At 45.9% G+C, this 12725-nt stretch overlaps 1 pseudogene; it reads right to left on the bottom strand.

Annotated features, from left to right (window-relative positions):
- The window catches only part of LOC132591459 (steroidogenic factor 1-like), a 68846-nt pseudogene that overhangs the window by 40420 nt on the left and 15701 nt on the right, over nucleotides 1-12725 (bottom strand).

Genomic DNA, 12725 nt, shown 5'->3' with positions numbered 1-12725 from the left:
TGGTCCTCTTAGCTAGGGATCATGGGAGTTGTAGGCCAAAACATCTGGAGGGCCGCAGTTTGGGGATGGCTGCTTTACAACGTCAAATTTATTTCTACTTCAGTTTTTTTCAAAATTGTGACAGCAATTCGTGGCCGGGCCAGCTAGTTTATATATATATCGCTTCAGTTTAAGTTTGGGGATGCCTGAGATAGAGCAAGCTGCTCCAGAGGGTAGGAACCAAACTATCAAATTCAAAATAAATAAATTCCTTGCAGTAGCACCTTAGAGACCAACTAAGTTTGCCATCGGTATGAGCTTTCATGTGCAATGCACACTTCTTCAGATACACAAATTCGAGTTACAAGAAAAGAGATTCTGTCTAAACCTTAGGGAAGAACTTTCTGACAGTAAGAGCTATCCAACAGTGGAACAAATTTCCTCAGAAATTTGGTGGACTCTCTCCTTCCTTGGAGGTTTTCAAGCAGAGGTTGGGTGGCCATCTGTCCTGGATTCTTTAGCCGAGATCCCTGCATTGCAGGGGGTTGGACTAGATGGCCCTTGGGGTCCCTTCCAACCCTACAAATCTGTGATTCTAAGTTTGACTAGATGGCCCTTGGAGTCCCTTCCAACCCCACAAATCTGTGATTCTAAGTGAGGAGGAATTAAAGAACCTTTGAATGAGGGTGAAAGAGGAGAGCGCAAAATATGGTCTGAAGCTCAACATAAAAAAACAACACCAATATCATGGCCACTGGTCCCATCACCTCCTGGCAAATAGAAGGGGAAGAAATGGAGGCAGTGAGAGATTTTACTTTCTTGGGCTCCTTGATCAGTGCAGATGGTGACAGCAGTCCCAAAATTAAAAGACGCCTGCTTTTTGGGAGAAAAGCAATGACAAACCTAGACAGCATCTTCAAAAGCAGAGACATCACCTTGCCGACAAAGGTCCGTATAGTTAAAGCTATGGTTTTCCTGGTAGTGATGTATGGAAGCGAGAGCTGGATCATAAAGAAGCCTGATCGCCAAAAAAATTGATGCTTTTGAATTATGGTGCTGGAGGAGACACTCCATTCTGAAGGAAATCAGCCCTTTATTTATTTATTTTTTAAAGATTTTTTTTATTAGTATTTTCACAAAAATGACAACAATATATAGGAAAAAACAGAAAAAAGACACATAAAAAGAAAAAGAAAAAAGAAAACAAATACAATAACAATTCTCATGTCTTCTCACATAGTATAATGGGACCTCCTCGGGTTTCCCTCCCTGTGGTTCTTTAACACATTTATAGTTAGCAAATTCTAAATCATTTTCATCACCTTATCTAACCTTAATTTCTACCTTCATATCACATATTCCTAAATTCCACAGTTTATTTACAACTTAATTTCTGATCTAATATGTTACTTTAGCATATTTTTTTAAATACAGTTTAAAATCTTTCCATTCTTGTTCCATCGCTTCCTCTCCCTGGTTGCGGATTCTTCCGGTCATCTCAGCCAGTTCCATGAATTCCATCATCTTCATCTGTCAATCGTCGATTGTTGGTAATGTTTGTAGTTTCCAGTTCTTAGCAATCAGAAGTCTCACTGCTGTCGTGGCGTACATAAAAAAAAAGATACATTTTTCTTTGGAATCTCCTTACCGACAATGCCCACTAGAAATGCTTCTGGTTTCTTAACAAATGTGTTTTTCAACACTTTATTGAGTTCATTATAAATCTTATTCCAGAAGTCACTTACTAGTGGACACGTCCACCACATGTGGTAAAAGGAACCTACTTCTTTCTTACATCTCCAACATTTGTTATCATGGTTGTGATATATCTTTGCCAATTTTACTGGTGTAAGATACCATCTATACATCATCTTCATTAAGTTTTCCTTTAGTAGACTCCACGCCATAGCTGCCAAGTTTTCCCTTTTCTCGCGAGGAAGCCTATTCAGCATAAGAGAAAATCCCTTTAAAAAAGGGATAACTTGGCAGCTATGCTCCACGCAGTAAACTTAATATTCTCATGCCACAATTTTCCCCATTCCTCAATCATGATATTATGACCAACATCATTTGCCCACAAAATCATAACATTATTTGTTTGTTCATCTTTCGTATGCCACTCAAGCAACAATTTGTACATTCTGGAAAGTATTTTCGTCTTAGGTTCTAACAATTCTGTTTCCAACTTTGACCTCTCTGATTGAAAACCAAGTAGTCTATCCATTTTGAAAACTTCATTTATCTGGTGATACTGGAGCCAATCATCTAATTTACATTTCAAATCCTCATATGTCTTTAACTTAAATTGGTCTCCATCTTCAATCAACAAGTCTGTATATTTCGGCCAACTGGTTTCCATGTTTACTCTTTTACGCACCTTGGCCTCCAATGGTGAAATCCATTTGGGTGTTTTTCTTTCTAACAGATCTTTGTACCTGGACCAAACACTATACAATGATTTTCTGATTGTATGAGTTTTAAAGCCTCTGTGGGCCTTTACTTTATCATACCATAAATATGCATGCCAACCATAAACATTATCGTAACCTTCTAAATCCAAAATATCTGAATTTTCCAACAAAAAACAATCCTTCATCCAGCAAAAGGTAGCAGCTTCATAATAAATTTTTAAGTCCGGCAGGATAAAGCCTCCTCTTTGTTTATCGTCAGTAAGAATCTTATATTTAATTCTTGGCTTTTTCCCTTGCCATATATATTTCGATAAAACATTTTGCCATTCTTTAAAGCAATCCAACTTATCAATTATTGGGAATGACTGAAATAAAAACAACATCTTTGGCAATACATTCATTTTCACAGTAGCTATACGGCCCAACAGAGACAGTTTCAAGTTAGTCCAGGTTTCTAAATCATTCTTAACTTCATTCCACATTTTAACATAATTGTCCTTAAATAGATTCAAATTCTTTGACGTCATATTTACACCAAGGTACTTTACTTTCTTAACAAACGATAGACCAGTTGCTTCTTGTAATTTTTCTCTTTCCTTACTGTCCAAATTTTTATCTAATACTTTGGTTTTTGATTTATTCAATTTAAAACCTGCTGCCTTCCCAAATTCTTGAATTACTTCCAGAGCCCTTTGAACACTGGACTCTGGGTCTTGTAATGTCAAAACCAAGTCATCTGCAAAGGCTTTAAGTTTGTATTGTTTCTTCCCTACAGTCACACCTTTTATATCCTCATCTTTTCTAATCCTGTCGAGTAGAACTTCCAGAACCGATATAAAAAGCAAGGGGGAGAGGGGACACCCTTGTCTTGTACCTTTTTCAATTCTAATGTCTTCTGAGACCATGTTGTTAACAATTATCTTTGCTTTTTGCTCTGAATAGATCGCATGGCCCACCTCCATTTTTTCTAAATTCCTTTTTAAAAATAGCCAAGAAATGTTGTCAAAGGCCTTCTCTGCGTCAATAAACATCAACACAGCTTTTTTGTTTATTTTCTGTTCCAACATCTTCAAAATGTCCACCACATTCCTAATATTATCCTTCATATGTCTTCCTGGCAAAAAGCCAGCTTGATCGTGGTGTATAAAGTCTCTTAAGGCCTTTTTCAATCTAGAAGCCAAAATAGTAGCAAATATTTTATAATCCACATTCAATAAGGAGATTGGGCAATAGTTCTTAACTTGCGTTCTATCCGTATCCGGTTTTGGTATCAGCGTGATATAGGCTTCTTTCCAAGACTCGGGGGCCTCTCCTTTCAATATATCATTACATAAGTCTTTCAGCGGTTGAGTTAACCAATCCTTCATTGTTCTGTAATATGTAGCTGTAAGTCCATCCGGTCCTGGAGTTTTACCCAATTGCATTTGTTGTATTGCCTGTTCCACTTCTTGTGTTGAGATTTGTTGCGAAAGTAGGGACTTCATATCTTCTGGGATTTTATGCAGTCCATATTTGTCCAAGAATCGCTCCACTTCATCTTTATCCTGTCTTTCTTGTTTGTACAATTGTTTAAAATATTTTTGAAAACATTTTCTAATCTCTGTCGGGTGCTCCAGATGTTTTCCTTCTTGCACAAGATTTGTGATGGTATTTAACTTCTGCCTTTTTTTCAATTGCCATGCCAGTAATTTTCCACATTTATTTGCTGATTCAAAGGATTTTTGCTTCATCCATTTAATTTTGGATTCAATTTCTTGATTCATCAATTGTGAAAATTGACTTTGCAATGCCTTGATCTCTTTTTGTATCTGTAAATTCTTAGGATTACATCTTAATTTCTTTTCCTTTTCTTTCATTTGGTTCAAAATATTTTCTTTCCTTACATTGTATTCTTTTTTCCTAATTGCATTTTGTTGAATCAAAAATCCTCTCATTACCGCTTTACTGGCATCCCATACTACTTTTTTATCGACCGTTGTTCTCAAATTGGTCTCGAAATAATCTTTTAATGTTTTTTGGGTCTTCTAAAAAAAAATTCATTTCTTAATAAAGCATCATTCATTCTCCATCTGTAAGTACCCTGTAGAGATACTTTTAAGTCCAATAGTACCGCATTGTGATCGGAGCACGTTCTTGGGCATATTTCCACGTTATTAATTCTCGGCCCCAACTCTCTTGTGGTCCAGATATAGTCGAGACGACTCCATGATTGTTTAGCATTTGAGAAGAAAGTTTGGTCTTTTTCCAACGGATTTTTCAATCTCCAAGTATCAATCAGATCAAAATTGTCAGTCAGTTCGAAGAAAGACCTTGGCAGTCTTCCTTCTTTAGTGCATTTTTGTCTTTGTGATCTGTCCATTAATGTTGAGACCACTCCATTCAAGTCTCCCAACAAGCATAATTTGTAATCCAAATAGTCCAAGAGTTTCTCATGCAACTTTTTTAAAAAGTCCGATTTTCCTTCGTTTGGTGCATAGATTCCCAGAATTAAAAATTTTTCGCCTTGCAATGTTATTTCAATTGCAACATATCTTCCCTCTTCATCTTTAAATATTAATTTGGGATTTAACTTCTCCTCGCTTCTTAACTTCAAGGAAATCAGCCCTGAGTGCTCACTGGAGGGACAGATCCTGAAGCTGAGGCCCCAAAACTTTGGCCACCTCAGGAGAACGCCAGGCACTCCTGTCTTCCATTGGTCAAACTCATGTTACGGTAGTCTCTTCGAGAACACTCTCCAACCATCTCGTCCCCTGTCGTCCCCTTCTCCTAGTGCCCTCCATTTTTCCCAACATCAGGGAATCTTCTCTTATCATGAGGTAGCCAAAGTATTACAGCATGTTGGTAGCTTCAAAAACCCTGTCCAACCATCCCTTCTCCTTCTGCCCTCCATCTTTCCCAACATCAGGGTCTTTTCCAGGGAGTCTTCTCCTCTCATGAGGTGGCCAAAGTCTTGGAGATTTGGGGCTTGAAGGCAGTTTCTCTGACAGACCGCAGGGACAGATTCTTTCCACATATGGTTTGCCTGCGAATCTTCCCTGCAGTAAAGCAGATGGCAGTAGGGTAAATGTATTTGTAATTTTGACAAATACTTTGCTGGGGGGAAATTTCTCCCATTGTCTTTTATAGCTGGATGTTTATTCATCTTGCTCACATGGCGTTGAAGTTCCACATCCCAAACTCGTTGGCGGATTATTGCTCTTGCTTTTATGTTTAGCCTGGGGAAGAGACGGTTAAGGGGTGATATGATAGCCATGTTCAAATATTTCAAATGATGTCATATAGAGGAGGGAGAAAGGTTGTTTTCTGCTGCTCCAGAGAAGCGGACACGGAGCAATGGACTCAAGCTACAAGAAAGAAGATTCCACCTCAACATTAGGAAGAACTTCCTGACAGTAAGAGCTGTTCGGCAGTGCAATTTGCTACCAAGGAGTGTGGTGGAGTCTCCTTTTTTGGAGGTCTTTAAGCGGAGGCTTGACAGGCATATGTCAGGAATGCTTTGATGGTGTTTCTTTTAGGTTTTTCCTTTAAGACTGATGTGGTCAATGGTGCTACACAGAGATGTGTGTTTGTAACCTTGTTCTGAATGTTAACACACCTGTGAGCTTTTGCTAATTTGAATAATTGAAGGTAGAGTTTGCTTGCTGTAATGTTATTGGGTAACTGACTATTTTGAATTCTGTATTTAAGCTACCCAAATGGTTCATAGGTGTGGTGGTGATGTATTGTGAAATGAGAGGAATGGAGTAGAGGAGTGTGGTCATAGCTGCCAAGACCTGACAGTAAGAGCTGTTCGGCAGTGGAATTTGCTACCAAGGAGTGTGGTGGAGTCTCCTTCTTTGGAGGTCTTTAAGCGGAGGCTTGACGGCCATATGTCAAGAATGCTTTGATGGTGTTTCCTGCTTGGCAGGGGGTTGGACTGGATGGCCCTCGTGGTCTCTTCCAACTCTTCCCCCCATATAACCCACATAGCAAAACAGAACTTAAAGAGACAAACACATCAAACAGGCTAGTCCTGTTAGCTAGGGATCATGGGAGTTGTAGTCTCAAAACATCTGGAGGGCCACAGGTTGGGGATACCTGCTTTACCTTTATGATAAATTACTGAGCGCAGGCGAAGCTGCGGGAGTCCTTACCCAGCGGAAGACTTACCCTGTGTCCGCTGCTGGTGCTCTGCACGTGCTCAAAGGCGCCCCCACCCCCACCCCCGCCGGGACCAAACAAAGCAACCGCGGGAAACTTGAGATGTAGTTCGTGGGTTAGCCCCCCCGCCCCCCCCACTCACCTCCAGCTCTTTGAAGAAGATGCAGCCGCGCGCCCACTCCACGATGGTGAAGAGGGTCTGATCCGCCATCTTGCACATGAGGCCAAAGGTGCTGAGCTTGTCATGGCGGCCCTTGCTCTGCTCCTCCTGCAGGCAGGACAGGATGCGGCAGCAGCTTCAAGATCACGTCCGGCATGTCGGTTCCCATTGCCGGGGACCCGCCGCCACCACTGGGGTAGACCTCCGGGTACGGGTACGCCGCCGGGGCCGCCTCGCTCGGATGCCCCACGTACGGGTCCGGGAATTCGGACTTGATGGCACGGCTGGCGAAGGGCGGGTATTGGTACCCCAAGGGCACCGTGGGCACTGCCAGAGTGGGCGTCCCATAGGAGCTGCGCTCGTAGTCGACGGGTGTCATGGCGGCCAAGCTGCCTATCCCACTGCTGCCACCACTGGAGCCGTTGCCGGGCAAGGGCATCGCCTTCGGCACCCCAGAGTGGGGGTGATGGCTCAAGCCGTACTCCACGGCCGCCTGAACCGGGGATACGATGGGCAGCGGGGCCGGCGTCTCTACTTTGAAGCTGTTGGCGCGGATCAGGGCCTTCTGCTGCTGCTTCATGGTGCGGTCCCGCTTGTACATGGGCCCGAACTTGTTCCGGCCGCCCCGCATGCGGTCAGCACGCACGGCTGCAGGGAGGAGGGGAAGGCGGGGCAAAGGGAGAGAAAGCGGGGGAAAGGCATCAGACGTCGTGGGAAGACAGAGGGTTGTAGTGGTTAAGAGCGGTGGACTCGTCAACGACTCAACGACAACTCAAAGGGAACGCTGAATTAATAGGAATAGGGATCATGGGAGTTGTAGTTCCAAAACATCTGGAGAGCCAAGGTTGCCTATGGCTGCTCTAGATGTTTTGGAACCACAACTCCCATCATCCCTGACCACTGGCCCTGTTATCTAGGGATCATGGGAGTTGTAGTTCCAAAACATCTGGAGAGCCAAGCATCCCTGACCACTGGCCCTGTTATCTAGGGATCATGGGAGTTGTAGTTCCAAAACATCTGGAGAGCGAAGGTTGCCTATGCCTGCTCTAGATGTTTTGGAACTACAACTCCCATCATCCCTGACCACTGGCCTTGTTATCTAGGGATCATGGGAGTTGTAGTTCCAAAACAGGCATAGGCAGCCATGGGAGTTGGGAGTTGTAGGCCAAAACATCTGGAGGGCCGCAGTTTGGGGATGCCTGGGCATAGGCAACATTGGCTCTCCACCTGTTTTGGAACTACAACTCCCATCATCCCTGACCACTAGCCCTGTTAGCTAGGGATCATGGGAGTTGTAGTTCCAAAACATCTGGAGAGCCAAGGTTGCTTATGCCTGTTTTACTCACTTCCTCACTTCCAAGAGTCGTTGCAGGGTTAGGTCCCTGGCCTTCATATAGGGAGCCACACAGGACACATCCTGGAAACCCAACAGAAGGAGAAGGTTGGGGGAAATGCTAGGGGACAGGGTGGGGAGAAGGCAAAGAGCAGCCATCCCCAAACTGCGGCCCTCCAGATGTTTTGGCCTACAACTCCCATGATCCCTAGCTAAGAGGACCAGTGGTCAGAGAAGATGGGAATTGTAGTCCAAAACATCTGGAGGGCCGCAGTTTGGGGATGCCTGATCTAGAACATCTCCAAAAGTCTCTTTTCAACCCCCTGGCATTGCTGTTTGGCTGGTGGATGCTGTGCATGGAGGAGCACGCTCTTGTGAAAAACGCGCATGCTCGCCAGGGAAGGTTTTGCGTTCTCACGACCTAGGTGGGAAATGCACTAACAACAACAACAACAATTTATTATTTATACCCCGCCCATCTGGCAGGGTTTCCCCAGCCACTCTGGGCGGCTTCCAACAGAAAAATAAAATACAGTAATCTATTAAACATTCAAAGCCTCCCTAAACAGGGCTGCCTTTAGATGGTCAGGGATCATGGGAGCTGTAGTTCCAAAACATCTAAAGCAGGCATAGGCAACCTTGGCTCTCCAGATGTTTTGGAACTACAACTCCCATGAGAAAAGCAACGGGGGTTAAGAGGGGGAACGAGGAAGAAAATGGCAGCAGGTTTCACGTCCCCATGGCTTGTTTGGACCGGAGTAAAAGCCCTCCTGGCCGCGGTTAGCTCAGAGGCAGCAACATCCAACAGGATCATGGGAGCAACAGGATCGTGGGAGTTTTAGTTCCAAAACATCTGGAGAGCCAAGGTTGCCTATGCAGATGTTTTGGAACTACAACTCCCATGATCGCTAGCTCACAGGGCCAGTGGCCAGGGATGAAGGGAGTTGTAGTTCCAAAACATCTGGAGCAGGCACAGGCAACCTTGGCTCTCCAGATGTTTTGGAACTAAAACTCCCATGATCCCTAGCTCACAGGGCCAGTGGCCAGGGATCATGGGAGTTGTAGTTCCAAAACATCTGGAGAGCCCAGGTTGTAAAGATGGAAAGATGGAAAGATGGATTAATGCAGACATAGGCAACCTTGGCTCTCCCATGATCCCTAGCTCCAGTGGTCAGGGATCATGGGAATTGTAGTTCCAAAACATCTGGAGAGCCAAGGTTGCCTATGCCTGCATTAATATATCCAACCATCATTCCATCAATCCATTTATCCATCCATCCATTAATCCAGGCATAGGCAACCTTGGCTCTCCAGATGTTTTGGAACTACAACTCCCATTTGTAGTCCCAAAAAGCCTGGAGGGCCGAGTTTGGGGAGCCTGATCCGGGACATTGACTGGATGTCAGGATCCCTCCCCACTCCCCACCTCCTTGGCAGAAGGCGTTTTGCAGTCAGCACCTCCCTTCCGGGTTGCAACAACTCGCCCCCTCCCCCCCCCACCCCCATAGCTGTCCAGTTTTCCCTTTTCTCGCGAGGAAGCTTATTCAGCATGAAGGAATTTCCCTTGAAAAAAGGGGAGAACTAGACAGCTATGCCCACCCCCCAAGACTATGCCCACGGGAGTCACCTTCGAGTTTCATCCCCACAACGAGGCACTTCTGGAACCGGCAATAGGGACACCGCTTGCGCTGCGTCTTGTCGATCTTGCAATTCTGTCTCTCGGTACACGTGTAATGTTTGTTGTTCTGCACCGTTCGCTTGAAGAAGCCCTGAGGGAAAAGACGTGCGGGGAGGAAGTGTGAGAGAAGTTCGAGGAGTCCGGAAGTGCCCATAATTCCCCACAAATTATGGGGCTGGATGGTCCTCAGTATGCGGGTGACCCCCAGCTCTACCTCTCTTTCAAATCAGAACCAGCTAAGGCGGTGACTGTCCTGTGTGAGTGTCTGGAGGCGGTTGGAGGATGGATGGCGGCTAACAGATTGGTTAGCTGTATTGTTTTTAATATTTGGTTGGAAGCCGCCCAGAGTGGCTGGGGAAACCCAGACAGATGGGCGGGGTATAAATAATAAATTATTATTATTATTATTATTAGAGCCGAGTGCTGCATGCTCTAGTTATCTCTCGCTTGGACAAGGAGTCTGGAAGTGCCCATAATTCCCCACAAATTATGGGGCTGGGTGTTCATCAATATGCGGGTGACCCCCAGCTCTACTTCTCTTTCAAATCATAACCAGCTAAGGCGGTGAAGGTCCTGTGTGAGTGCCTGGAGGCGGTTGGATGGCAGCTAATGGATTGAGGTCGAATCCAGACCAGACAGAAGGACTGTTTGTGGGGGACAGGGGGCAGGTGGGTGTGGGGGACTCCCTGGTTCTGAATGGGGCAACTGTGCCCCTGAAGGACCAGCTTCGCAGCCTGGGAGTCATTTCGGACTCACAGCTGTCCATGGAGGTGCAGGTCCATTCTGTGTCCAGGGTAGCAGGATGAGACCCTACCAGCCCGCAGACTGTCTCGCCAGAGTGGTGCATGCTCTGGTTATCTCCCGCTTGGACTACTGCCATGCGCTCTACGTGGGGCTACCTTTGAAGGTGACCCGGAAACTACAATTAATCCAGAATGCGGCAGCTAGACTGGGGACTGGGAGCGGCTACCAAGACAACGTAACACCGGTCCTGAAAGACCTCCATTAGCTCCCAGTACGTTTCCGAGACCAATTCAAAGTGTTGGTGTTGACCGTGAAAGCCCTAAACGGCCTCGGTCCAGTATACCTGAAGGAGCGTCTCCACCCCCATCATTTAGCCCGGACACCGGGGTCCCTCTCCCGTGGGACTTCTGGCAGTTCCCTCGCTGCGAGAAGCCAAGTTGCAGGGAACCAGGCAGAGGGCCTTCTCGGTAGTGGCGCCCGCCCTGTGGAACGCCCTCCCATCAGATGTCAAAGAAAAAAACAGCTACCAGATTTTTGGAAGACATCTGAAGGCAGCCCTGTTTAGATAGGCTTTTAATCTTTAATCAATTATTTTATTATTCTGTTGGAAGCCGCCCAGAGTGGCTGGGGAGACTCAGCCAGATGGGCGGGATACAAATAATAAATTATTATTATTATTATTATTATTATTATTATTATTATTATTATTGTATTATTATTATAAATGGGGAACACAGGTGGGTCCCACACTCCTCGCCTTGAAACCCCGCCCTGCCCAAAGCATCTGTCCCTTGGGAGGAAGATTTAAACATGCTCTCTGAGTATGCCCAGGGGAACTCTCGCTTTCGTAAATATGCCAGACCTTCCAGTGCAGGGGCTATGATTCGGTGAACCCCGACACAGATTAAGCTCGGGTGCAGGAGGGACAAAACTGTATCATCATCATCATCATAATCATCATCATCATTATTATTTATTCCCTGCCCATCTGGCTGGGCTTCCCGAGCCACTCTGGGCAGCTTCCAACAGAAGATTAAAATGCAATAATCTATTCAACATTAAAAGCTTCCCTAAACAGGGCTGCCTTCAGATGTCCTCTAAAAGTCTGGTAGTTGTTTTTGTCTTTGACATCTAACGGAAGGGCGTTCCACAGGGCGGGTGCCACAACCAAGAAGGCCCTCTGCCTGGTTCCCTGTAACTTTACTTCTCGCAATGAGGGAACCGCCATAAGGCCCTTGGCGCTGGACCTCAGTGTCCGGGCAGAACGATGGGGGTGGAGACGCTCCTTCAGGTATACAGGACCGAGGCCGTTTAGGGCTTCCAAGGTTAGCACCAACACTTTTAATTGTGCTCGGAAACGTACTGAGAGCCAATGGAGGTCTTTCAGGACCGGTGTATGTGGTCTCGGCGGCCGCTCCCAGTCACCCAGTCTAGCTGCCGCATTCTGGATTAGTTGTAGTTTCTGGGTCACTTTCAAAGGTAGCCCCACGTAGAGCGCATTGCAGTAGTCCAAGAGGGAGATAACCAGAGCATGCATCACTCTGGCGAGACAGTCTGCGGGCCGGTAGGGTCTCATCCTGCGTACCAGATTGAGCTGGTAGACAGCCGTCCTGGACACAGACATCACATCACATCTCATCACATAGAATCATGGAGTTGGAAGAGACCACAAGGGCCATCCAGTCCAACCCCCTGCCAAGCAGGAAACACCATCAAAGCATTCCTGACAGAAGGCTGTCAAGCCTCCGCTTAAAGACCTCCAAAGAAGGAGACTCCACCACACTCCTTGGCAGCAAGTTCCACTGTCGAACAGCTCTTTGTCAGGAAGTTCTTCCTAATGTTGAGGTGGAATCTTCTTTCTTGTAGCTTGAATCCATTGCTCTGTGTCCTCTTCTCTGGAGCAGCAGAAAACCACATTTCTCCCTCCTCTATATGACATCCTTTTATATATTTGAACATGGCTATCATATCACCCCTTAACCTTCTCTTCTCCAGGCTAAACATGCCCAGCTCCCTAAGCCGTTCCTCATAAGGCATCGTTTCATGGGTGTACCCAGCATGGGGCAAGGGGGTGCAGCTGCCCCCCCAGAAGACCAAACTGCGGGCCCGACTAGGGAAGCAAATACCCTGCGCAGGTGCCTCGCTTGTTGACACGGGAGGGGAGAGGGGGAGGAAACGCTGCTGGTGCACACTGCTGGTGCCCGCCCTGCCTACATTTGCACCAATTCCCGCCCACTAAAGCCTTCGCGCCTCCCAATGGAAAGCCCTGCCGGGCGGCAA

The sequence above is a fragment of the Zootoca vivipara genome, chromosome W (genome assembly GCF_963506605.1).
Source record: "Zootoca vivipara chromosome W, rZooViv1.1, whole genome shotgun sequence".
Classification (NCBI taxonomy): Eukaryota; Metazoa; Chordata; class Lepidosauria; order Squamata; family Lacertidae; genus Zootoca; species Zootoca vivipara.
Note: the sequence above shows the minus strand (reverse complement) of the source record. Positions and strands in the feature narration are given on the sequence as shown.